General features: G+C 42.3%; 1 long non-coding RNA gene across 1 annotated transcript; it reads right to left on the bottom strand.

The window, feature by feature from the left end:
* Positions 1-15,168: 15,168 nt before the first annotated feature.
* Positions 15,169-22,580, bottom strand: LOC148315658 (uncharacterized). Its single transcript, XR_015840711.1, has 5 exons — positions 22,557-22,580; positions 22,014-22,183; positions 21,076-21,213; positions 20,870-20,960; positions 15,169-15,270 (listed from the first exon to the last, which is right to left on the bottom strand). It is a non-coding gene; the product is annotated as an uncharacterized LOC148315658 (long non-coding RNA).
* Between the last annotated feature and the right edge of the window lie 3,967 nt (positions 22,581-26,547).

The raw sequence follows: 26,547 nt of genomic DNA, 5'->3' as shown, positions 1-26,547 counted from the left end.
TTTTGTTGCCACAGAGTACAATCGGACTTTTCAGCACCTTAATAGCCACGCCTTTTGCCAAAACGTCACAAAATTCGGCAGAGAGTAAGATCATTGTCTTGAGTCTTTTCTGACTAATTTTCAGTCGGATTCGTCAAAAGGGCACCGTGCAGTACGTGAAAATTAAAATAAAAACAAATTTTTGATTCCACTTGGCGGCACTGTGTGTATAACAAAATAATAACATTACGATGTCTTCAGGTCGGGACGTTTTATTTACAGGTGAAGGTTTGGATTTTTAGGAGCATGTGCAGGGGAGTTATTAAGCATTCATTTATTTGTATTAGGTTCATTTTGTCTTCTTATTATTGATATTTGACTGATTCATTAAAAGCAGACAATTATGTTTTAGGTTAATTTTTTACCTGACATCTTTCGGCGAGTCTTTCGCCTTCTTCAGAGTGTCGCATGATGGTGTCTTGAGCTGATGTTCCATGAGGGTGTGACTTACCTGTCAAAAAAATGAAAAAAATCAGAGCAGTAAAAGAACAAGCACAACATGAACATTACAAATCAGCAATCACTGACCACTGCAAAAGGGAAAACTACATCATGGACCGGGAGAAGGGCAGGGTCATCCGCACAGAAGAGAACAAACAACAGCGCTGGATCAGAGAGGCCATTGAGATCTGCAAGCGAGGCATAAAAACCATGAACAGAGACAAGGGAGCCTTCATCCTCTCTACCACCTGGACCAGCATCTTGGCGGAGTGAACGGACAGCGGGGGCGTGACTTGCCTTCATTCTTGTGACAGGTAAGTCACGCCCTCATGGAACATCAGCTGATAAAGACGGGTCACAAGACAGCATCATGTGACACTCTGAAGAAGGCGAAAGACTTTCGTATTGTGACATGCTCAAGGCCTAAACACTCATCCGAGCAAATATAAGGTAGATTTTGTTCACCTGCCCGGAGAAAAACATCAACGAAAATAATTTGTATTTGTTTTAACCAGTTGGTGGCGCTACCACTGCGATCAAAAATAAGTTGGCAGCCGTCTTCAGGGCCTGAATATCCTCAAATGTGAAAAATTTCGAGAAGATGGATCATCTGAATCATTTTGCAGGAACTTTTGTTGCCACGGAGAATAATCAGACTCTGCGGCACCGTAATAGCCACGCCCTTCGAAGGAAAGTCACAAAAATAGGGATAGAGTAAGATCAATGTCTTGAGTCTTTTCTAGCCAATTTTCAATCAGATTCGTTAAAAGGGCACCGTGCAGTAAGTCAAAATGTAAAAAATGATATTGATTGGCGCAAGGTGTATAACTGAATATAAACATATAGATGTCTTCAGGTACAGACTTTTTATGTACATGTGAAGTTTTGGATTTTTAGCAGCATGTGCAGGAGAGTTATTAAGCATTTTGTCCATTGCGGCGAAGGAAATCTTAAGTGAAAACTTTGAAGCCCCGCCCCCGTCATATAGTATTTCGGAAACAAAAAATTTTAGCCCCAGTGTTTGTCCCAGGTCTTCAGATGCTACAGACAGAATTTTAAGGCAATCAGATGAAGCCTTTAGGATCAGGGTGCAAAAGAATGACCCCTGTAAACATGCAAAAAAGGGCAAAAGTCGGACTTTCAAAAATTCATAACTCACTTCCTGTTCATATTAGACGTTAAAATAACAAATTTTTCGCCATGCCCGATGAGACTGCCAAGTTTGGTGAGTTTTTGTGCATGTTTCGGGGGTCAAAAATGCGATCGAACAATCGGAAAAATAATAATAATAATAATTTCTACAAAAACAATAGGGACTTCGCAGCGGTCGCTGCTCAGGCCCTAATAATAATAATAATAAAAGTAATAATATTTTCTACAAAAACAATAGGGACCTCGCCGCGGTCGCTGCTCGGGCCCCAATAATAATTTCTACACAAAGTCCATTGTGGTGACCCGCCCCCTTTTAAGTAAATTCAAAATGGCCGACTTCCTGTAAAACCTAGCTCATTGCTCCAAGAGACTTTTTTGTAGGTCTTGGTCTTATACATACAGTGAACCCTCGCTACTTCGCGGTTCACCTTTCGCGGGTTCAGTGCTTCGCGGGTCTAAAAAATATTCGGGGGCATTGTAGTTTCGCCGAGCGGCACGACGGGGCGCTGGAGCGGTTAGACGGCCGGCGTGCGCCGAAGAAGAGCGTGGGCGAAGAGGAGAGTGGACGAAGAAGAGCACGTTCCCCCGGACACGATCGGTGGCGACGTTTCGCGCGGTTCGGACCGTACCAGAGCTCCGGCCGGCGTGCGTGGCAGTTAAGCCGTAGAGGAGCACCTTCCCCGGGCACGGGCGGTGCCAAGCGGCCCCTAAGTTTAACCGAATGGAAGCTCCGGAGGAGGAGGGCATGCTCGCGTCACAGTAAGCCGAAGAGGAGCACCTTCCCCGGGCACGGGCGGTTCCAAGCGGCCCCTAAGTTTAACCGAATGGAAGCTCCGCAGGAGGAGGGCATGCTCGCGTCACAGTAAGCCGAAGAGGAGCACCTTCCCCGGGCACGGGCGGTGCCAAGCGGCCCCTAAGTTTAACCGAATGGAAGCTCCGGGGGAGGAGGGCGGGCGTGTGTCACAGTTAAGCCAAATTGGATCACCTCTTCTGCCCGGGCACGAGCGGAGCGCGAGGCTGTCAGTTATGAATGAATAAATGAATAAATAAATAAAGAATGCCACCTTTCATTTCACAGGGCACACCGGACGGCGTACCAGCAGGTAAAAGTCGGAGTAATTAAATAAATACAAAAAGAATGGCTGGGGAATAAAAAAATAATACGTTTTAATAATAATTTGGTTTTTTTGTTATAACATGAATTTCACTCTCTCTCTCCCCGTATATATATATATATATATATATATATATATATTTATTATATATATTGTATATTTTTTTAAGCATTTTTGAAGGTGCGCCGCTACTTCGCGGATTTTCAGTTTTCGCGGGTGGTCTCGGTCCCCGTTAACCGCGATAACCGAGGGTTCACTGTACTCCATAAAATTTACAAAAAGCGAGGTGAAACACTCAACCAGAGCTGCTTTTTTTAACATTTCTCGAGGGCCATGGCGAGCCATTTCAAAAAAGCTGCACAACTAACGTATAAAATATTGATAAATTTGCTCGGCCTGATGTGTGTGTAAAGTTTTACGAGTTGTCGTTCATATTTAGAACCTCATAATCAGCTTTGTTTTATTGACGAACAGTGCAATGCCACTCCCACAACTTTTCATGAAAAAGGACGAATTTCGTATTGTGACATCCTCATGGCCGAAACAGTCATCCGAGCATATATGAGGGCGACCTTGTTGAGTTGCACGGAGAAAAACATCCAAGAAAATAACTTGTATTAGCTTTTACCAGTTGGTGGCGCTACTACTACGATGTAAAATAAGTTGGTAGATGTCTTCAGGGCTGAAGTATCCTCAAATGTGTACAACTTCGAGAAGATAGGATCATCTGAGTCATGTTGCCGGAGCTTTTGTTGCCACAGAGTACAATCGGACTTTTCAGCACCTTAATAGCCACGCCTTTTGCCAAAACGTCACAAAATTCGGCAGAGAGTAAGATCATTGTCTTGAGTCTTTTCTGACTCATTTTCAGTCGGATTCGTCAAAAGGGCACCGTGCAGTACGTGAAAATTAAAATAAAAACAAATTTTTGATTCCACTTGGCGGCACTGTGTGTATAACAAAATAATAACATTAAGATGTCTTCAGGTCGGGACGTTTTATTTACAGGTGAAGGTTTGGATTTTTAGGAGCATGTGCAGGGGAGTTATTAAGCATTCATTTATTTGTATTAGGTTCATTTTGTCTTCTTATTATTGATATTTGACTGATTCATTAAAAGCAGACAATTATGTTTTAGGTTAATTTTTTACCTGACATGTTTCGGCGAGTCTTTCGCCTTCTTCAGAGTGTCGCATGATGGTGTCTTGAGCTGATGTTCCATGAGGGTGTGACTTACCTGTCAAAAAAATGAAAAAAATCAGAGCAGTAAAAGAACAAGCACAACATGAACATTACAAATCAGCAATCACTGACCACTGCAAAAGGGAAAACCACATCATGGACCTGGAGAAGGGCAGGGTCATCCGCACAGAAGAGAACAAACAACAGCGCTGGATCAGAGAGGCCATTGAGATCTGCAAGCGAGGCATAAAAACCATGAACAGAGACAAGGGAGCCTTCATCCTCTCTACCACCTGGACCAGCATCTTGGCGGAGTGAACGGACAGCGGGGGGCGTGACTTGCCTTCATTCTTGTGACAGGTAAGTCACGCCCTCATGGAACATCAGCTGATAAAGACGGGTCACAAGACAGCATCATGTGACACTCTGAAGAAGGCGAAAGACTTTCGTATTGTGACATGCTCAAGGCCTAAACACTCATCCGAGCAAATATAAGGTAGATTTTGTTCACTTGCCCGGAGAAAAACATCAACAAAAATAATTTGTATTTGTTTTAACCAGTTGGTGGCACTACCACTGCGATCAAAAATAAGTTGGCAGCCGTCTTCAGGGCCTGAATATCCTCAAATGTGAAAGATTTCCAGAAGATGGATCATCTGAATCATTTTGCAGGAACTTTTGTTGCCACGGAGAATAATCAGAATCTGCGGCACCGTAATAGCCACGCCCTTTGAAGGAAAGTCATAAAAATAGGGATAGAGTAAGATCAATGTCTTGAGTCTTTTCTAGCCAATTTTCAATCGGATTCGTTAAAAGGGCACCGTGCAGTACGTCAAAATGTAAAAATTGATATTGATTGGCGCAAGGTGTATAACTGAATATAAACATATAGATGTCTTCAGGTACCGACTCTTTATGTACATGTGAAGTTTTGGATTTTTAGCAGCATGTGCAGGAGAGTTATTAAGCATTTTGTCCATTGCGGCGAAGGAAATCTTAAGTGAAAACTTTGAAGCCCCGCCCCCGTCATATAGTATTTCGGAAACAAAAAATTTTAGCCCCAGTGTTTGTCCCAGGTCTTAAGATGCTCCAGACAGAACTTTAAGGCAATCAGATGAAGCCTTTAGGATCAGGGTGCAAAAGAATGACCCCTGTAAACATGCAAAAAAGGGCAAAAGTCGGACTTTCAAAAATTCATAACTCACTTCCTGTTCATATTAGACGTTAAAAAATATAAAATTTTTCGCCATGCCCGATGAGACTGCCAAGTTTGGTGAGTTTTTGTGCATGTTTCGGGGGTCAAAAATGCGATCGAACAATCGGAAAAATAATAATAATACTAATTTCTACAAAAACAATAGGGACTTCGCAGCGGTCGCTGCTCAGGCCCTAATAATAATAATAATAATAATAATAATAATAAAAGTAATAATATTTTCTACAAAAACAATAGGGACCTCGCCGCGGTCGCTGCTCGGGCCCCAATAATAATTTCTACACAAAGTCCATTGTGGTGACCCGCCCCCTTTTAAGTAAATTCAAAATGGCCGACTTCCTGTAAAACCTAGCTCATTGCTCCAAGAGACTTTTTTGTAGGTCTTGGTCTTATACATACAGTGAACCCTCGCTACTTCGCGGTTCACCTTTCGCGGGTTCAGTGCTTCGCGGGTCTAAAAAATATTCGGGGGCATTGTAGTTTCGCCAAGCGGCACGACGGGGCGCTGGAGCGGTTAGACGGCCGGCGTGCGCCGAAGAAGAACGTGGGCGAAGAGGAGAGTGGACGAAGAAGAGCACGTTCCCCCGGACACGATCGGTGGCGACGTTTCGCGCGGTTCGGACCGTACCAGAGCTCCGGCCGGCGTGTGTGGCAGTTAAGCCGTAGAGGAGCACCTTCCCCGGGCACGGGCGGTGCCAAGCGGCCCCGAAGTTTAACCGAATGGAAGCTCCGGAGGAGGAGGGCATGTTCGCGTCACAGTAAGCCGAAGAGGAGCACCTTCCTCGGGCACGGGCGGTTCCAAGCGGCCCCTAAGTTTAACCGAATGGAAGCTCCGGAGGAGGAGGGCATGCTCGCGTCACAGTAAGCCGAAGAGGAGCACCTTCCCCGGGCACGGGCGGTTCCAAGCGGCCCCTAAGTTTAACCGAATGGAAGCTCCGGAGGAGGAGGGCATGCTCGCGTCACAGTAAGCCGAAGAGGAGCACCTTCCCCGGGCACGGCGGTGCCAAGCGGCCCCTAAGTTTAACCGAATGGAAGCTCCGGGGGAGGAGGGCGGGCGTGTGTCACAGTTAAGCCGAATTGGAGCACCTCTTCTGCCCGGGCACGAGCGGAGCGCGAGGCTGTCAGTTATGAATGAATAAATGAATAAATAAATAAAGAATGCTACCTTTCATTTCACAGGGCACACCGGACGGCGTACCAGCAGGTAAAAGTCGGAGTAATTAAATAAATACAAAAAGAATGGCTGGGGAATAAAAAAATAATACGTTTTAATAATAATTTGTTTTTTTTGTTATAACATGAATTTCACTCTCTCTCTCCCCGTATATATATATATATATATATATATATATATATATATATATATATATATATATATATATATATATATATATTTATTATATATATTGTATATTTTTTTAAGCATTTTTGAAGGTGCGCCGCTACTTCGCGGATTTTCAGTTTTCGCGGGTGGTCTCGGTCCCCGTTAACCGCGATAACCGAGGGTTCACTGTACTCCATAAAATTTACAAAAAGCGAGGTGAAACACTCAACCAGAGCTGCTTTTTTTAACATTTCTCGAGGGCCATGGCGAGCCATTTCAAAAAAGCTGCACAACTAACGTATAAAATATTGATAAATTTGCTCGGCCTGATGTGTGTGTAAAGTTTTACGAGTTGTCGTTCATATTTAGAACCTCATAATCAGCTTTGTTTTATTGACGAACAGTGCAATGCCACTCCCACAACTTTTCATGAAAAAGGACGAATTTCGTATTGTGACATCCTCATGGCCGAAACAGTCATCCGAGCATATATGAGGGCGACCTTGTTGAGTTGCACGGAGAAAAACATCCAAGAAAATAACTTGTATTAGCTTTTACCAGTTGGTGGCGCTACAACTACGATGTAAAATAAGTTGGTAGATGTCTTCAGGGCTGAAGTATCCTCAAATGTGTACAACTTCGAGAAGATAGGATCATCTGAGTCATGTTGCCGGAGCTTTTGTTGCCACAGAGTACAATCGGACTTTTCAGCACCTTAATAGCCACGCCTTTTGCCAAAACGTCACAAAATTCGGCAGAGAGTAAGATCATTGTCTTGAGTCTTTTCTGACTCATTTTCAGTCGGATTCGTCAAAAGGGCACCGTGCAGTACGTGAAAATTAAAATAAAAACAAATTTTTGATTCCACTTGGCGGCACTGTGTGTATAACAAAATAATAACATTAAGATGTCTTCAGGTCGGGACGTTTTATTTACAGGTGAAGGTTTGGATTTTTAGGAGCATGTGCAGGGGAGTTATTAAGCATTCATTTATTTGTATTAGGTTCATTTTGTCTTCTTATTATTGATATTTGACTGATTCATTAAAAGCAGACAATTATGTTTTAGGTTAATTTTTTACCTGACATGTTTCGGCGAGTCTTTCGCCTTCTTCAGAGTGTCGCATGATGGTGTCTTGAGCTGATGTTCCATGAGGGTGTGACTTACCTGTCAAAAAAATGAAAAAAATCAGAGCAGTAAAAGAACAAGCACAACATGAACATTACAAATCAGCAATCACTGACCACTGCAAAAGGGAAAACCACATCATGGACCTGGAGAAGGGCAGGGTCATCCGCACAGAAGAGAACAAACAACAGCGCTGGATCAGAGAGGCCATTGAGATCTGCAAGCGAGGCATAAAAACCATGAACAGAGACAAGGGAGCCTTCATCCTCTCTACCACCTGGACCAGCATCTTGGCGGAGTGAACGGACAGCGGGGGGCGTGACTTGCCTTCATTCTTGTGACAGGTAAGTCACGCCCTCATGGAACATCAGCTGATAAAGACGGGTCACAAGACAGCATCATGTGACACTCTGAAGAAGGCGAAAGACTTTCGTATTGTGACATGCTCAAGGCCTAAACACTCATCCGAGCAAATATAAGGTAGATTTTGTTCACTTGCCCGGAGAAAAACATCAACAAAAATAATTTGTATTTGTTTTAACCAGTTGGTGGCACTACCACTGCGATCAAAAATAAGTTGGCAGCCGTCTTCAGGGCCTGAATATCCTCAAATGTGAAAGATTTCCAGAAGATGGATCATCTGAATCATTTTGCAGGAACTTTTGTTGCCACGGAGAATAATCAGAATCTGCGGCACCGTAATAGCCACGCCCTTTGAAGGAAAGTCATAAAAATAGGGATAGAGTAAGATCAATGTCTTGAGTCTTTTCTAGCCAATTTTCAATCGGATTCGTTAAAAGGGCACCGTGCAGTACGTCAAAATGTAAAAATTGATATTGATTGGCGCAAGGTGTATAACTGAATATAAACATATAGATGTCTTCAGGTACCGACTCTTTATGTACATGTGAAGTTTTGGATTTTTAGCAGCATGTGCAGGAGAGTTATTAAGCATTTTGTCCATTGCGGCGAAGGAAATCTTAAGTGAAAACTTTGAAGCCCCGCCCCCGTCATATAGTATTTCGGAAACAAAAAATTTTAGCCCCAGTGTTTGTCCCAGGTCTTAAGATGCTCCAGACAGAACTTTAAGGCAATCAGATGAAGCCTTTAGGATCAGGGTGCAAAAGAATGACCCCTGTAAACATGCAAAAAAGGGCAAAAGTCGGACTTTCAAAAATTCATAACTCACTTCCTGTTCATATTAGACGTTAAAAAATATAAAATTTTTCGCCATGCCCGATGAGACTGCCAAGTTTGGTGAGTTTTTGTGCATGTTTCGGGGGTCAAAAATGCGATCGAACAATCGGAAAAATAATAATAATACTAATTTCTACAAAAACAATAGGGACTTCGCAGCGGTCGCTGCTCAGGCCCTAATAATAATAATAATAATAATAATAATAATAAAAGTAATAATATTTTCTACAAAAACAATAGGGACCTCGCCGCGGTCGCTGCTCGGGCCCCAATAATAATTTCTACACAAAGTCCATTGTGGTGACCCGCCCCCTTTTAAGTAAATTCAAAATGGCCGACTTCCTGTAAAACCTAGCTCATTGCTCCAAGAGACTTTTTTGTAGGTCTTGGTCTTATACATACAGTGAACCCTCGCTACTTCGCGGTTCACCTTTCGCGGGTTCAGTGCTTCGCGGGTCTAAAAAATATTCGGGGGCATTGTAGTTTCGCCAAGCGGCACGACGGGGCGCTGGAGCGGTTAGACGGCCGGCGTGCGCCGAAGAAGAACGTGGGCGAAGAGGAGAGTGGACGAAGAAGAGCACGTTCCCCCGGACACGATCGGTGGCGACGTTTCGCGCGGTTCGGACCGTACCAGAGCTCCGGCCGGCGTGTGTGGCAGTTAAGCCGTAGAGGAGCACCTTCCCCGGGCACGGGCGGTGCCAAGCGGCCCCGAAGTTTAACCGAATGGAAGCTCCGGAGGAGGAGGGCATGTTCGCGTCACAGTAAGCCGAAGAGGAGCACCTTCCTCGGGCACGGGCGGTTCCAAGCGGCCCCTAAGTTTAACCGAATGGAAGCTCCGGAGGAGGAGGGCATGCTCGCGTCACAGTAAGCCGAAGAGGAGCACCTTCCCCGGGCACGGGCGGTTCCAAGCGGCCCCTAAGTTTAACCGAATGGAAGCTCCGGAGGAGGAGGGCATGCTCGCGTCACAGTAAGCCGAAGAGGAGCACCTTCCCCGGGCACGGCGGTGCCAAGCGGCCCCTAAGTTTAACCGAATGGAAGCTCCGGGGGAGGAGGGCGGGCGTGTGTCACAGTTAAGCCGAATTGGAGCACCTCTTCTGCCCGGGCACGAGCGGAGCGCGAGGCTGTCAGTTATGAATGAATAAATGAATAAATAAATAAAGAATGCTACCTTTCATTTCACAGGGCACACCGGACGGCGTACCAGCAGGTAAAAGTCGGAGTAATTAAATAAATACAAAAAGAATGGCTGGGGAATAAAAAAATAATACGTTTTAATAATAATTTGTTTTTTTTGTTATAACATGAATTTCACTCTCTCTCTCCCCGTATATATATATATATATATATATATATATATATATATATATATTTATTATATATATTGTATATTTTTTTTAAGCATTTTTGAAGGTGCGCCGCTACTTCGCGGATTTTCAGTTTTCGCGGGTGGTCTCGGTCCCCATTAACCGCGATAACCGAGGGTTCACTGTACTCCATAAAATTTACAAAAAGCGAGGTGAAACACTCAACCAGAGCTGCTTTTTTTTAACATTTCTCGAGGGCCATGGCGAGCCATTTAAAAAAAGCTGCACAACTAACGTATAAAATATTGATAAATTTGCTCGGCCTGATGTGTGTGTAAAGTTTTACGAGTTGTCGTTCATATTTAGAACCTCATAATCAGCTTTGTTTTATTGCCGAACAGTGCAATGCCACTCCCACAACTTTTCACGAAAAAGGACGAATTTCGTATTGTGACATCCTCATGGCCGAAACAGTCATCCGAGCATATATGAGGGCGACCTTGTTGAGTTGCACGGAGAAAAACATCCAAGAAAATAACTTGTATTAGCTTTTACCAGTTGGTGGCGCTACTACTACGATGTAAAATAAGTTGGTAGATGTCTTCAGGGCTGAAGTATCCTCAAATGTGTACAACTTCGAGAAGATAGGATCATCTGAGTCATGTTGCCGGAGCTTTTGTTGCCACAGAGTACAATCGGACTTTTCAGCACCTTAATAGCCACGCCTTTTGCCAAAACGTCACAAAATTCGGCAGAGAGTAAGATCATTGTCTTGAGTCTTTTCTGACTAATTTTCAGTCGGATTCGTCAAAAGGGCACCGTGCAGTACGTGAAAATTAAAATAAAAACACATTTTTGATTCCACTTGGCGGCACTGTGTGTATAACAAAATAATAACATTAAGATGTCTTCAGGTCGGGACGTTTTATTTACAGGTGAAGGTTTGGATTTTTAGGAGCATGTGCAGGGGAGTTATTAAGCATTCATTTATTTGTATAAGGTTCATTTTGTCTTCTTATTATTGATATTTGACTGATTCATTAAAAGCAGACAATTATGTTTTAGGTTAATTTTTTACCTGACATGTTTCGGCGAGTCTTTCGCCTTCTTCAGAGTGTCGCATGATGGTGTCTTGAGCTGATGTTCCATGAGGGTGTGACTTACCTGTCAAAAAAATGAAAAAATCAGAGCAGTAAAAGAACAAGCACAACATGAACATTACAAATCAGCAATCACTGACCACTGCAAAAGGGAAAACCACATCATGGACCGGGAGAAGGGCAGGGTCATCCGCACAGAAGAGAACAAACAACAGCGCTGGATCAGAGAGGCCATTGAGATCTGCAAGCGAGGCATAAAAACCATGAACAGAGACAAGGGAGCCTTCATCCTCTCTACCACCTGGACCAGCATCTTGGCGGAGTGAACGGACAGCGGGGGGCGTGACTTGCCTTCATTCTTGTGACAGGTAAGTCACGCCCTCATGGAACATCAACTGATAAAGACGGGTCACAAGACACCATCATGTGACACTCTGAAGAAGGCGAAAGACTTTCGTATTGTGACATGCTCAAGGCCTAAACACTCATCCGAGCAAATATAAGGTAGATTTTGTTAACCTGCCCGGAGAAAAACATCAACGAAAATAATTTGTATTTGTTTTAACCAGTTGGTGGCGCTACCACTGCGATCAAAAATAAGTTGGCAGCCGTCTTCAGGGCCTGAATATCCTCAAATGTGAAAGATTTCCAGAAGATGGATCATCTGAATCATTTTGCAGGAACTTTTGTTGCCACGGAGAATAATCAGACTCTGCGGCACCGTAATAGCCACGCCCTTTGAAGGAAAGTCATAAAAATAGGGATAGAGTAAGATCAATGTCTTGAGTCTTTTCTAGCCAATTTTCAATCGGATTCGTTAAAAGGGCACCGTGCAGTACGTCAAAATGTAAAAATTTATATTGATTGGCGCAAGGTGTATAACTGAATATAAACATATAGATGTCTTCAGGTACCGACTCTTTATGTACATGTGAAGTTTTGGATTTTTAGCAGCACGTGCAGGAGAGTTATTAAGCATTTTGTCCATTGCGGCGAAGGAAATCTTAAGTGAAAACTTTGAAGCCCCGCCCCCGTCATATAGTATTTCGGAAACAAAAAATTTTAGCCCCAGTGTTTGTCCCAGGTCTTAAGATGCTCCAGACAGAACTTTAAGGCAATCAGATGAAGCCTTTAGGATCAGGGTGCAAAAGAATGACCCCTGTAAACATGCAAAAAAGGGCAAAAGTCGGACTTTCAAAAATTCATAACTCACTTCCTGTTCATATTAGACGTTAAAATATCAAATTTTTCGCCATGCCCGATGAGACTGCCAAGTTTGGTGAGTTTTTGTGCATGTTTCGGGGGTCAAAAATGCGATCGAACAATCGGAAAAATAATAATAATAATAATTTCTACAAAAACAATAGGGACTTCGCAGCGGTCGCTGCGAAGGCCCTAATAATAATAATAATAATATTATTAATAATAAAAGTAATAATATTTTCTACAAAAACAATAGGGACCTCGCAGCCGTCGCAGCTCGGGCCTTAATAACAATTTCTAGAAAAACAATAGGGACCTCGCAGCGGTCACTGCTCGGTTCTAATAATAATAATAAAAATAATAATAATTTCCACAAAAACAATGGGGACCTCGTAGCGGTCGCTGCTCGGGCCCTAATAATAATTTCTACAAAAACAATAGGGACCTCGCCGCCGTCGCTGCTCGGGCCCCAATAATAATTTCTACACAAAGTCCATTGTGGTGACCCGCCCCCTTTTAAGGAAATTAAAAATGGCCGACTTCCTGTAAAACCTAGCTCATTGCTCCAAGAGACTTTTTTGTAGGTCTTGGTCTTATACATACAGTGAACCCTCGCTACTTCGCGGTTCACCTTTCGCGGGTTCAGTGCTTCGCGGGTCTAAAAAATATTCGGGGGCATTGTAGTTTCGCCGAGCGGCACGACGGGGCGCTGGAGCGGTTAGACGGCCGGCGTGCGCCGAAGAAGAGCGTGGGCGAAGAGGAGAGTGGACGAAGAAGAGCACGTTCCCCCGGACACGATCGGTGGCGACGTTTCGCGCGGTTTGGACCGTACCAGAGCTCCGGCCGGCGTGCGTGGCAGTTAAGCCGTAGAGGAACACCTTCCCCGGGCACGGGCGGTGCCAAGCGGCCCCTAAGTTTAACCGAATGGAAGCTCCGGAGGAGGAGGGCATGCTCGCGTCACAGTAAGCCGAAGAGGAGCACCTTCCACGGGCACGGGCGGTTCCAAGCGGCCCCTAAGTTTAACCGAATGGAAGCTCCGGAGGAGGAGGGGATGCTCGCGTCACAGTAAGCCGAAGAGGAGCACCTTCCCCGGGCACGGGCGGTTTCAAGCGGCCCCTAAGTTTAACTGAATGGAAGCTCCGGAGGAGGAGGGCATGCTCGCGTCACAGTAAGCCGAAGAGGAGCACCTTCCCCGGGCACGGGCGGTGCCAAGCGGCCCCTAAGTTTAACCGAATGGAAGTTCCGGGGGAGGAGGGCGGGCGTGTGTCACAGTTAAGCCGAATTGGAGCACCTCTTCCGCCCGGGCACGAGCGGAGCGCGAGGCTGTCAGTTATGAATGAATAAATGAATAAATAAATAAAGAATGCCACCTTTCATTTCACAGGGTACACCGGACGGCGTACCAGCAGGTAAAAGTCGGAGTAATTAAATAAATACAAAAAGAATGGCTGGGGAATTAAAAAATAATATGTTTTAATAATAATTTGTTTTTTTTGTTATAACATGAATTTCACTCTCTCTCTCCCCGTATATATATATATATATATATATATATATATATATATATATATATTTATATATTTATTATATATATTGTATTTTTTTTAAGCATTTTTGAAGGTGTGCCGCTACTTCGCGGATTTTCAGTTTTCGCGGGTGGTCTCGGTCCCCATTAACCGCGATAACCGAGGGTTCACTGTACTCCATAAAATTTACAAAAGGCGAGGTGAAACACTCAACCAGGGTTGCTTTTTTGAACATTTCTCGAGGGCCATGGCGAGCCATTTCAAAAAAGCTGCACAACTAACGTATAAAATATTGATAAATTTGCTCGGCCTGATGTGTGTGTAAAGTTTCACGAGTTGTCGTTCATATTTACAACCTCATAATCAGCGTTGTTTTATTGCCGAACAGTGCAATGCCACTCCCACAACCTTTCACGAAAAAGGACGAATTTCGTATTGTGACATCCTCATGGCCGAAACAGTAATCCGAGCATATATGAGGGCGACCTTGTTGAGTTGCACGGAGAAAAACATCCAAGAAAATAACTTGTATTAGCTTTTACCAGTTGGTGGCGCTACTACTACGATGAAAAATAAGTTGGTAGAAGTCTTCAGGGCTGAAGTATCCTCAAATGTGTACAACTTCGAGAAGATAGGATCATCTGAGTCATGTTGCCGGAGCTTTTGTTGTCACAAAGTACAATCGGACTTTTCAGCACCGTAATAGCCACGCCTTTTGCCAAAACGTCACAAAATTCGGCAGAGAGTAAGATCATTGTCTTGAGTCTTTTCTGACTAATTTTCAGTCGGATTCGTCAGAAGGGCACCGTGCAGTACGTGAAAATTTAAATAAAAACAAATTTTTGATTCCACTTGGCGGCGCTGTGTGTAAAACAAAATAATAACATTAAGATGTCTTCAGGTCGGGACGTTTTATTTACAGGTGAAGGTTTGGATTTTTAGGAGCATGTGCAGGGGAGTTATTAAGCATTCATTTATTTGTATTAGGTTCATTTTGTCTTCTTATTATTGATATTTGACTGATTCATTAAAAGCAGACATTTATGTTTTAGGTTAATTTTTTACCTGACATGTTTCAGCGAGTCTTTCGCCTTCTTCAGAGTGTCGCATGATGGTGTCTTGAGACCAGTCTTTATCAGCTGATGTTCCATGAGGGTGTGACTTACCTGTCAAAAAAATTAAAAAATCAGAGCAGTAAAAGAACAAGCACAACATGAACATTACAAATCAGCAATCACTGACCACTGCAAAAGGGAAAACCACATCATGGACCGGGAGAAGGGCAGGGTCATCCGCACAGAAGAGAACAAACTACAGCGCTGGATCAGAGAGGCCATTGAGATCTGCAAGCGAGGCATAAAAACCATGAACAGAGACAAGGGAGCCTTCATCCTCTCTACCACCTGGAGCAGCGTCTTGGCGGAGTGAATGGACAGCGGGGGGCGTGACTTGCCTTCATTCTTGTGACAGGTAAGGCACGCCTTCATGGAACATCAGCTGATAAAGACAGGTCACAAGACACCATCACAGGGTTCGAAGTTAACTTTAAAAACTGCTTGCCCATAGGGCAAGTGCCACTAAAATTTGCCTTGCCCGAGTGGCCAAATTACTTGCCCAACTTGGGCAAGTGACAATTTTTTTTCTCTTGCCCTGAGTGACTTTTTGTATGACAAAGTGTCTAATTACAAATTGCATGAATTTTTTGTTCGGACAGTTCCCGCCTAGAAAGAATTAAAAATACGTTACAATCATAAGGGTTGCTTATAGAAAAATGTATCATGTATTAACACATTAATTAGGTGTCTGCTGACCCAGGATTATGTTATTGTTATGTTATGTTATATATGAAAGAGAATGTGGAATGACACTGAACGATGGAAGGTGGAAGGATGTGGAAAGATTGTGAATGACATTGAATGATTTGGAATGACACTGAAAGATTTTGAATAATACTGAATGACACTGAATGAAGTAAAACTTTCTGGGAACGGGCCAATTCAAGATAGCTGCCGCACTGTGGGGGAGGCTTTGGTACCAAATTTGGAAAGAGACCCAAACGGTTGGGTCCATTTTATATCAGTGTGGGGGTGAAACGTTGGTCTCGGCGGAGCTGTCTGAATATTGGAGAAGTTAGAAGACAAAGTAAAACAGAACAATTAAAATCACTCTTCAAATACATATTGTTTGGTGGGCAGAGCATGATTTACAGCTCACCATTTTATTGCATGCACCAAGCATGTTATACATTTTTCTGTCCATGGGATGGCGTAGTCAAGAAAAATGAAGCATCTCGAAGCCCATTCGTGTGTGAAGTATTTCCCTGCAGGGCTTGGCTGCTTTATGGGGCTTCATTTTGCCATCACTAGTTTTAGATAGTTTTAATTTTTGAAAGAGCATTTTTGTTTTAGTATTAAGGTAGGCCAGAAATGGAATGAAATGCAGAGATAGAAATGACACAGGAAAAATTTGGCTAGAAGGGCTATAATTTTCATTAAAGCAGAGAAGAAAATAGAAACTACAAAAAACATTGATGTGTACTTGTCCACTTTAAGGTAGAACTGGTTGAAGTGAAATGAGTCACAAGATTGGAAAAATAGGAAATAAAATAGAATTAACATGTTCATTTTTGTGATAAGAAATTTGTGATTAGGTGAAAAGGGGAAAAAAAAGAGAATTACAGGCTTTTCAAATAAAACAACCTAATTTAAATTGGCCAACTTGTAAAATGGAAAAGAAAATTCTAAATTATGCACAGAAAGCATGAACGTGTTGGGCAGAAGGAAGGAAAAAGAAAAGAAAGAAAGGAGGAAGCAGTAAGTCTTGTTACAAAACATTAACTTTTCAGGACGAGATGTGGTAGCAATGGAGGATCACGTGACGTAAAAAGTCAAACATAAAAGTGTGTGTAGAAGGAGTTCTACATCAACATGCGTTTTACTCATTAGGCCGTGATACACTGGCAAAATTGGACTTCAATAGAATTAATAAGCACGGGCGAATTCAAACAAACGTCAAAACTTTAAAGGGGCGCATTGTCAGTGATAAGAAAGAGAAAAGATATTGCCAGACCACTTTTCTGTAAAAACTTTCCTTGGGACGCCTCGGTGACCCCCATTAAATCCCTGACCCTTCATAGATAAAGTTGAGGCCCAGTGCCTCTCAGGGCTGTAATTTATGTGGCAGAGAAAGGTCCAACAAGCCTTGGTAATCTTTAAAACAGTATCGTCATGGCCATGGAATGGGTTGTGTATGTTGGAACTTGTGAAGATACACTACAAGATTGTATCGACAAAGCATCTTAACGCACTACCAAATTATTATAAGCCATTTGAGCAAAACAGTGACTGCAAAAAATGACTTCATTAGCCTGGGTTACTGCAGGAACCAGGGCAAAATGAATTCATTTGCATATTTAGTCACAACAATTTGGATTTCGTGGCAGAGAACCACTTAGAGTGTGATTAAGAGCTTTCACTGCTGCTTTAAGGAATCAAAAAATTACATTCTTTTCCCACCACATTCACATTGCACGCCGGCCTAATTGTCACAGGGACACATTATACTGATAAGTTGCGGTGCATTTCAGCCCAGCGTCATTTTTTCCCCGCATCATCTAGGAGGCGCCACACGACTGTGGAGCCGTCCAAATTATCACCAAACCGCGACTTGACCTTCCTCCCGACTGGAGGAACTCAGACTTGTAACACAGACCAGGTGCGCATTCCAGACTGATAAGAAGTAAAAGTGTTTGAGAACCAAGGTCGCAGCCTGAAATCAAACTGACTTTTATGCGATGGGAGTACTAACATTGTGATACCAACGGATAAGAGATTGTTAGGATAAGCAGGAAGAGCGTAGGCGGGTGTGAGCTAATTAAAATTTGGGGTTTCCCATCTTGTATGAGTTGTATGGTTACAATGTGGACTGACAGTCAAGATAAATGTTCATGCGTTCTGTCGACATTGGGCTTTAAAAACCACAACAGGAAAAGAAAAGTTGTGCATAAAGCACGTCTAAAATAGTTATTTGTGAACGCAAAATTCACTTAACAGAAAATGACACAATTACAATTGGAAACTGCCTCGCCTTTATATCGACACAGCGCAGCTAAAAGGGAAAATGAACACACCCCCACACGCACACACACGCAGAAAATCAACTTGACAATTTGATCCCACGCCAGGGAAAAAGGTACCAGTAATTGAACGCACACATTGGGAGAACAAAGGTGCAAACATTGCTGAGGACAGGATCAGCAAATTGGCAGATGGCAAATCCTGGCTGCCTAATTCATTGATTGGAAAAGTAATAAGAGTGACACAAGAGCATAACTATGTGTCAAGAGAGGGGTAGTATGATATGAAATTGTTCCCACATACAGACTTTTCAACAAAAAACTTTTTTTTAGACAGTGTTATTTGTTTGAGATGCAATATTGTTTGGTTGTAATTCATATGTTTTCAAAATGGATTAAGTTGTTTCCGACAACATATGTTGATGCTAAAACAGTTGGAAAAAGTGTTGTGTAATCAAATTGTCAGGTTCAATCACCTAAGCATTCACTGAACATAGGCTAAATGAATGGAAGGAAGACAAGAGTTGATCTTTTACTCGCGAGGAGAACGAACGGAGGTGTGCTCAGTTACATCTCCAAATTCGTTCTGGAGCACACTCCGCCGAGCCCTCTATTTTATTAGGGAAGTCCCTAACAATACAATGTATTTGCACTAAGGGATGAAGGGGGGAGCACCAGCAGGAACATGTAAACATCTCAGACACAAGAGGAAAGACAGACATCAATGGCAGTCATCCACTGATTGAAAAGGCAGATATGCCCTTTTAGTGCTCTGGTACTAAAGTCTCAGTCCTTTTGTTTCAGAGGTGTGTCTCAGCACACCTCCTTTGATGTTGCAGACGTTGATCCAGTCTTCAGGCATCCGCTTCTCTGTGAAGTCTTCTCATCCATATGGTCAAACATGGGTCACGCTGTGGAACAATTCTTTTGCAATACTAATAGAGTAAAATATGGGATAAAATACATCTTCAACCTAACACAAATTATCCTGACATTTGGAATTTCAAGAAGTGATTTGAAGTGAAAATTATGCATTTTGTGAATGATGTTGTAACAAGTGGGACAGTTGTTGCAAAATTGACTCAAAGCGTCATTGTGCATACAGTCTGCAGGACTTGTGGAACGCACTAATGGGACTGTTAAGGGCAGACTTATCAAGACAATGAGGGAAAAAAAGGAGACAATGACCAGACTGTGTTTCAATCACAACAATGAGGATAGTGCCAGCCGAAGTTAGGACACTATCCCCTATCGACTCTCAGGTTCATCAGAACCACCAGCGACTGGCACATCAGTCCCAGTCCACATGGGAAACATGTTTTGACCAAAAAGAAAAAAAAAAAAAAGACGCAATTACTGGTCAGTGTGTTCTGATCCACAGAGAAATCACGTCCGTGTGGGAGACCAACTCTTCTTCAAGGTGCTGAAACGACTTCGTTGGGACAAGTGAATGCTGAGATGGCCCTCGCCAGATGATTGCAGTGACCCCGACGGCAGCAAAGGTCGCGGGGCGTGGCAGCTGGATCCACCAGTTGCAGTACAAGCTTCTCCGGTTTCCAGCTAAAGGCCGAGCAACGCGAATCCCTCGAACAGGAGCCCACCTGAGTCACAATATCGGACCACACGCACATCGGAACCGCACAACCAGCCACAGATACGAATGTTGAAGCCACAGAACAAAAAGATTAGATATTGTTTGGAAATTAATGACGTACATAAAGAATTTTAGCCTTGATTGGAGAACATTACTGCATTTACATTTTTAATAAAATGAAACAATTATTGATGTTATGACCACTACGAAGAATTTGAAAGACAATATATCGGGATAATTATGGTTTTCATTTTTGTTATGTGTAGTCTGTTCATGTTGCATTATTCTTATGACAAAGATGATTATTAACTGCATGTTTGTTGCCCAAATGTACCATTACAACCTGATTGATGTTGAGAATGACGAATTCGAACTGGACAATGACAAACTCGAACTGGACACTGAAACCTAAATAACACATGGACCCTTTTGCCCCTGCCCCCACACATGCACACACATACACCACACACGAAGATCCGGGAGGTAAAGACGGCTGTCCCCTCCTACAACGAGGCAAGGGCCTCCATCAAGTCGCCGCAGAGACAAGCTCTGCGTGGAGACAAACTCTGCGTGGAGACAGTTTTGTTATTTTTCACTAGGTATATTGAAGTTTTTTTATGTTTTATTCCCAAGTGACCAACATACCATGAGAATCTCGTTCCACGCCGGAAGGGAGGAGGGGAATTTTGTCCCTACTGAGGGTTTTCGCCCCTCCACGGATGACCACACTGTTGTATGATTTCATTATGATGATCTGTCTTAAAGCCGTAAGGACATGATTTAAACCCACAAACGGGTGAATGTGAGATGGGATGAGGATATGTAAATAGTTTGTGTATTTCTAATCATGTTTTTATACACTATTTGTATCAGTTATAATTGCGCACACACACAGACACTCACATTATTGCTTTAGCACACACGCGCACAACTGGAACACACGCACACACTTTAGTTTCGAATTCCTGACTGACTACTGTGGTTGATTGCTTCCTGCCTGCCTGCTAGAATTTCAGACAGACCTCCATTGTCTGCTTAGGTTGCTGATAAAAGACCGAACGGGTGGTAGAGAGTGAGAGAGAGTGCGCGAGATTGAACTGGCAAGACGCCTGCTTCACCTCCTGACTTCCTCTCCCATTCGCGAATGGTCAAAAACAAAACTCTAACTGGTTTGGTCTGGATTTATGCCACCTTCAGTCTAAAAATGGCGTCAGGACGTTTTAAACCTGACAGTTGCCTTGAGATCTCCGAGCTCGAACTGCCCTATTCCCACCTTGATCACAAGCTCCCATGAACCACTTGGACAGGGTTGCCTGTGTCCTTCTCGTTGATGTCCTTTGTGGCTCCATTCCTTTTCAGTGCTCCTAAAACAAAAAAGACAAGAAGCCAACTTAGTAAAGCTATTTAATGATTGTGAAACCTTATGGGACATGCTGAAATGTCTTCACACCACAATCCCTTAAAAAAAAAATATATTACCGTATAGAACATCAGAAAAAGGCAGGTCTCGGCGCTTGTTCTTGCTACGATGTCCAAAGAGATTGTACTTCAGAGACAGAGGATTTGTCATGATGAACGCCATCATTGTTCTGACACTATCGTCCAATCCACCAATACCTGCAACCATTATAACATGGGTGTCACTCGATCCAGATAATCATCACACACTTAAAAATATTTTGGCAGTTAAACTGGTTATGATAAACGTCACAGGAAAGGAATTGTCGATTAAGTGAACAGCTTCGGTAACGCCATATACACTCAAAGGGCAAGAGCCCAACATTCTACCAAAATGATTATGATTAGGGAGGTAACGATTCACTCAAGCCCCGATTCGATTTTTGATTTTCAGTTCCCGATTTCGATTCGATATTTTAATTGTTTTAAGTTGCTGCCACGTTTGTCTCTGTGCGCTCGTGTGATGCTGCAGCGATCCACAAACAAAATATGTCTATACGTCTTGTGCATTTTGAATGGAACCAAAAAACAATACACGATGCCAAATTGTACTATTATTATGAAACTGCCTATGAGTAGTAAAAGAAATACTTGTAAAAATATTTCACATTTTTAGAGCCCCAATACATTCTTTTAAATATAGAAGGGACTGAAATCATGTGAAAATTGAGTCTTTTTCTCAGTTTCCGACTTGGGGTGAACACATTCGGCTTATCATAGTTGCAGTTGACCATCTTGAACTCTGAAGTCTTTCAACTCGGCCTTCCGAATCAGGGTTTTAGAGGTGGGGCTATTTAGTGATACAGTAGGATGGTTTGATCTCTGTAGCTCCAGAATCAGGAATGTACTGGGACTGGGGTTCCTACTTGGGTTTAGGGTACCTAATTTTATATTTCAAGAAATTAAATAATTATTTATAATTTTGAAGATAATACATTAAAATTTCATCATTTTCATACCTGCATTAGATCCTGCAGTAGACTCACAGACTCAACATGTTGGACGTACTCAAGGACCTTCTGCAGCGCCTCTCTTGGTTAGGAAGCTTTTTCTCTGTGACAATCCATGGGGAGGTGTAGATGGTACTTCGTCATCACAGGCTTCAGACTCGTCACTTGAGAAAACATCCCTGCAATGGATGCATAGACACTTGGGCATGAATGTCATTTAACAACAAAAGCTAGAACAAAGAGCTTTGCATTTAAAAGAATACATCTGTGATGGGGAAGCCAGGTTAAAGTGTTAATTTTATAATTATGTAATTAGCTGCAGGTTAGTCTAGTGAAGGTGTAATCACTTCTATTTTGGAGCATAGCTTTTGCTCTGTCCAATCATTGCCTCACCTGCTGAAACCCACATTCGGGTATTTTACAAACCAAAAACTTAAATACCTGTACAGCTCTCATTTTTAACTTATTTTCTCTAACCTTTACCCACAAAATTTGAATATTCAAAATAAAAGTACACAAAGAAGTCACAATTTTTCCACATTAGTTACTTACGTAGTTCCTCTCAAATGCAGCTCAACACTGCATTGAATTAGAGCTTGATAAGCCTACACACAAAACATACAAAGCACATTGTGGCATGATTCTGAATGAGCCAATCTAGCATTTCAACATCTGTTCAACTGTTGGAATTTTAACTATTATCTGACTCTATTAACCAACATTCATCCAACAATTATGCGCGCTCGTTTTGGACACTGCATTGAATTAGAGCTTGATAAACCCACACACAAAACATACAAAGCACATTGTGGCATGATTCTGAATGAGCCAATCTAGCATTTCAATATCTGTTCAACTTTCATCTTGAATTTCTATTATTTAAATAACAGGCAACATTCAACAGTTAATATGTTTTGCTTTACTTACCCAAATCAAACACATCACAAAAAAGCCTTAAATGAGCTAGTGGAGTAGATTGTATTAATTTGAGTGAAAGCTTAAGTCTTTTGGAGAATTTTGGAGAGAGATCGAGGGACACTGTGTTTAGCGTCGTAGGCCCAATGCTAACAATATGTAGCTCGTTGTAAAGGTCCTCATAAAAATAAATAAAACACACAACGCTTATCAGTATTATTAAAAGGGTGATTATAATGTACTTAAGTTTTCCCCAAAATAATTCGAGTACGTACGTTGTTGATATACCCTCTGTGTTCTCGTCACTTATCATTTTAGCATACTGTGTTTTAGCTAACGCACCAAGCAGTTTTCCAACACAGGCAACCTTGAAAAATTACAAAACACATTGTAAAGTAAGTCTAAAAAATGAGAGCCAGACATTTACCCAAGATTAATTAATTAATTCAATTATCGTTCGGGACTCACCGTGCTTTCAGCTCTTCTGCCGCACCTCAAAGACCGCGTAGCTTGCATTCGCTCCTTTTCTCACAGTTTGAATATGCTGCCTTCAAAAGAATCTGTAATTTTGACAACTCCAACTTGAATCTACAAAAATCAAGCAATAAGGTAGAAATAACTTCAAATATACTTTGAATAAAGATCTTTCACAGCATACAGAATTAATAAAATAACATTAATTAATAATGTTGATTTTGTTTATTTAAAAAAAAGTAACTGTGTTGACTGTTGGATGTGGCTGACAATGCTGGACCTGCCTTGTCAAATAGTTCATAGATGACAATCTTAGCTGTCTGGTATATTATAAAATGTTATCTTGTCCCTTAAGGGTTATTAAGTCACAGTTGGGGGTACATGTAAATTCACAAAATATAACGTCCAGCCTTGTTAAATTTAGCATAGATAAATACATGAATTTAATTTTAATTTTAATAAATCAATCAATCCTCTGTACTGCTTCTTGTCCTCACAAGGGTCCCCGGGAGTGCTGGAGCCTATCCCAGCTGTCTTCGGGCAGTCGACAGGGTACACCCTGAACTGGTTGCCAGTCAATCGCAGGGCACACAGAGACAAGCAACCATCCGCTCTCACACTCAGACCTTGGACCAGTGACCAATCAACCTATCATGGATGTTTTTGGAAAGTGGGAGGAAACCGGCGAAAACCCTAGCAGGCACAGGGAGAACCTTGCACTTCTGTACTGTGATGCGGACTTGCTAACCAGTCCGCCACCGTGCCGCTTGTTCTAAAGAGTCCCAGAAAATAAAAACACCCGTCCCTTAGTCAAAAGCGGAAAAAGTCCAACAACAACCCGACCATAATTTGCATTGTTCCATAAGTTAAATCAATGTCAAACCTAATAAAAGCTGACTTCTGGTCCTCAAAAATCCTACACTTATTTTAGTCCTTTCACAATCTCGCAGCATAGGCTCCATGGCCATGTCTCTATCGTTTTGGCATCCATTGAATAGTTCTACTGAGAATAGTCTTCAGGGTGGTTACTATTAGCATAGCATGCATTAAATATCAAAAAGGCTCCAGAACAAATTTTCAAACCCATGCCCGCTTAGCTCATCTATAACCCATACAGGACCCAGACATGGTTGACCAGCTCTAACCTATGCCCACTTATCCCACACATAACCCAAACAGGACCGATAAATGGTGACCACTTCTAACCCATGCCCACTTAGCCCACACATAACCCAAATAGGACCCAGACATGGTTGACCAGCTCTAACCCATGCCCACTTGGCCCATATACAGCCCATATGAGACCCTCACATGGTTGACCAGTTCTAACCCATGCCCACTTAGCCCACACATAACCCAAATAGGACCTATAAATGGTTTCAGTAGTAGATTCAGTAGTTTTTATCATTACAGCATTTTCCCCTCTGTATAATGGACAGACATTAGGAGTGTTTCCTTACACTTAGATACGTTTATACTGTGTATATTTGCATGCTTTTTATGAATGTCTGCTGCTAATGTTATACATTAACGGCTACATTACGCCGCCGACTCTGTGTGAGCTATATCTTTGCTGCTGTAACACCTCAAATTTCCCCATTGTGGGACTAATAAAGGACATCTTTATCTTTATCTTTACCAGTTCTAACCCATGCCCACTTAGCCCATACACAACCCGTATTGCACCCACAACATTTGCCCAGTTTAAGCCCATGCCCACCAATCCCAGATGGCGCCCACATGGAACCCTGTACCATTGCCCACTTCTAGCCCATTCCCACTTGGTACCCAGGAATCCCGCATTTACCCCATTTGGGGCCCAGTTGGACATGTTGGCTGGGTACAGTACTTTTATTCTTGCAGTATTTTTATCATTGCAGTATTTTCAATCATTCAGTATTTTTTTTTATCATTGCAGCATTTTTATTTATTTCCCCTCTGAACCATAGACAGGCATTAGGAGTGTTTCCTTACACTTGTATATGTTGTGGGCTGTAAGTGTGTATATACATGGGGATCTGTGTATATACGTATATACTGTGTATATTTGCATGCTTTTTATGAATGCCTGCTGCCAATGTTATACATTAACGGCTACATTACGTCGGTGCCACTGTGTGATGTATATCTTTGCTGCTGTAACACTGCAAATGTCCCCGTTATTGGACAATTAAAAGACATCTTTATCTTTAGAAATTGAAGATTCACTTGCGAGGCCATTTTCAACACGGACCTTTCAAGAGAAGCTATATCGTCCAACACTCGGTCAGTGCTGTCTAAGTGCTTTTCTGTATATTGTTTGTCCACCCGTGGTGTCATAAATTATGGTATTATGAGGGGGATTTATTCAAGTAGGACTAAGTAGGACTTCATTGAAGGCCCAGGTGTGAAATGCATGGCCCTCCACTGGTTCAAATAATATCTAAAACTAAATTACCAGTTACATGTGCAATTTCAATATTCAACAATTATCTCAACAAAAAAGGACAATCTGAATTTTTTTTAAATGCACAATAAAACAGAAAAGCCATTTCCGGGTATTTTACAATTCAGTCTTCATTGGGGAAAAAACATTCAACAATTTGCTTTTCTTATTTAATACATAGTTCAGCACAGCAGGTGGCGGACAAGCACCTTAAAACGTCATTCGCCTACACAAGGAAGAAGAACATGCCCGAGGCGCTCCCGTGTCCTCGTCTTTCGGTCAACCTGAGAATAATGTTCTTGAGGATTAAAGTTTATAAATGTAAGTATGATGTGATTTTTTATTTTATTTTATGTTGTTGAACAGTGTTTTTGTTTATTTTATAATTTCGTCATTAAAAGGCTGTGGCGGTTGGAGAGTCAGCTTCGTGTTAGGGCGTGTTAAAGATCCCGATACCCACACTACACCCTCATTGAAGTATATACGAGTAAAATTATTCGAGCGCGCAGCCAAAGTATATTGTCCACAATTATTTGCGGACTTAACCAAAATCCCATTGAACTGGCGATGTTCGGTGGAATTCTTGTGCCCATGCTGAAAAAAATTCTCTTCAAATGTACATATCAAATTATGACATTATGATAAACAGTTGCATGTGTGCAATTTCGGTCACTCTTTTAAAGTCACCTACGTGTTTTGTCCGAGTGCAGCTAGCGTACTTAGCGACCT

This window comes from Idiotropiscis lumnitzeri, unplaced genomic scaffold (genome assembly GCF_059441095.1).
Source record: "Idiotropiscis lumnitzeri isolate Australia: NSW breed Sydney's pygmy pipehorse unplaced genomic scaffold, RoL_Ilum_1.0 HiC_scaffold_65, whole genome shotgun sequence".
Lineage (NCBI taxonomy): Eukaryota > Metazoa > Chordata > Actinopteri > Syngnathiformes > Syngnathidae > Idiotropiscis > Idiotropiscis lumnitzeri.
Note: the sequence above shows the minus strand (reverse complement) of the source record. Positions and strands in the feature narration are given on the sequence as shown.